The sequence below is a fragment of the Arachis duranensis genome, chromosome 10 (genome assembly GCF_000817695.3).
Source record: "Arachis duranensis cultivar V14167 chromosome 10, aradu.V14167.gnm2.J7QH, whole genome shotgun sequence".
In the NCBI taxonomy this organism is placed as follows: Eukaryota; Viridiplantae; Streptophyta; class Magnoliopsida; order Fabales; family Fabaceae; genus Arachis; species Arachis duranensis.
In genome coordinates this window covers 6,302,503-6,304,323 of record NC_029781.3, presented here as the reverse complement: position 1 = coordinate 6,304,323, position 1,821 = coordinate 6,302,503, and positions in this window count along the sequence as shown.

The window sequence follows — 1,821 nt, the reverse complement described above, 5'->3', positions numbered from 1 at the left end:
GGATACATGTGGGCAAGAGTTTCTAGAAACTTTAAAAGCCCCGACATGAATCTATACGATGGGACAACGACCCGAAGCACCACCTCAATAATTTCAAAAGTCAGATATATTTGGCCGATGCCTCGAATGCTATTTGCTGCAAGGCCTTCCCGACAATTTTGACAAAAGCGGCCATGAAGTGGTTTGACAGCCTGTCCCCTAGATCGGTCACCAGTTTCGAGAACCTCGCGCGCAAATTTCTTACACGATTTTCAATTCAAAAAGACAATGTCAAGCATGCACCCAGCCTATTTATAAGTTCGCAACTGATTTATAAGTTGGAAAGCCTCCGAGCAGACCAAAATGCGTCGCAAAAATAACATAAGAAGGCGGTTCAAAAGTAAAGAACATGATTCGTTCGTGCCAAGTAATGGAAAAAGTCACTCCTCCAAACCTTAACAGATTTAAGGTACTTAACAAAAGTTTACGTCAAAATTTCACTGACAGTAACAAACGAGTTACGCTACAAAGACGTGCTTAACAAAATCCTAAACATAAAAGATAAAAAGTTAAAAGGCTTCGTGAAGAACCTTATCAATAGTCATTAGAATAGCTCGAGTAGCAGCTATACGACTAAGGCCAATACAATAAAATCTTTGAAAAATTCAAACAAAAATCCTTTCAAAATACCTATAAGGCAAAGGGATAGTTGAAAAATCCTATTAAAAAGGATCAACATTCATAAAGATAATAACAGCTGTTAAAGATCCTTTTCAAATGATCAAAGTTAACAGCAAATATACTAAACAAAATATTTAAAATATACATAAAAGTGTTCATAAAAAAAGTCCCACAAACCGGGCCTTAACAGAAATATCAAATAGGACTAAGGAGTGGATTCGGGTCATCATCAGGATAGGAGGTAGGATTGGCAGTGGAATTCGGAGGGGTCGGAGGAACCTCTTTGGATGGGACGACCTCGGGCTGACTTGAAAAACTCGAAGGAACCTCCAAGGAAGTAGCGACTTCTCAGGGAGGAGATTCCACCATGCACTGCCCAGCAATTTTCAGTTCGGAGTCAGTGAGAGGACGAGGAGGAGAGACGATTTTTCCGTCAATTACGACTTTATGAGGGTGAAGAGGTGACAAATCCAAGTTGGAAGTAAGAACCCGGACTTGTTGCTTGAGCACCTCAGACACCTCTTCAGTACCTTCAGCAACAGACTCTTCCAAATCCATATAACTCTCCCTAAGCTGCTCCATCTGCTCCTTCAAATCCAGGTTGTCCTAAAAAATCCTTGCATAACTTTGTTCAGCCTTTTGTCAACCCCTTAGCCATAGCACGAGAAGCAAGGAACTGTCTATCTGCCTCCTGAACTTTCTGGAGCTCGGCCTGAAGGGTTGCTTTCTGACAAACCCCATTTGTAGGGTTTATCTTGTACTAATTTTAGGGGATTTTATAACCTTTTACCCACATTTATGCAATGAAATAGCATGGTTTTGTATATTCTCCTTTAATTGTGCTTAAGAGTGAAAACATGCTTCTTAGGTCTTAAAATAGCTAAATCTAATTCTTCTTGATTCCATTAGATGCCTTGATATGTTTGTTAAGTGATTTAAGGTTTAGGAGGCAAAGATTGGATCAAGGGAATGAAGAAAGAAGCATGAAAAGTTGGAGAACTCATGAAGAAATGAAAGAACCGGAAAGCTGTCAAGCCGACCTCTTCGCACTTAAACGACCATAACTTGAGCTACAGAGGTCCAAATGATGCGGTTCCAGTTGGGTTAGAAAGCTAACATCCGGGGCTTCGAAACGATATAAGATTTGCCATAGTTGCTACA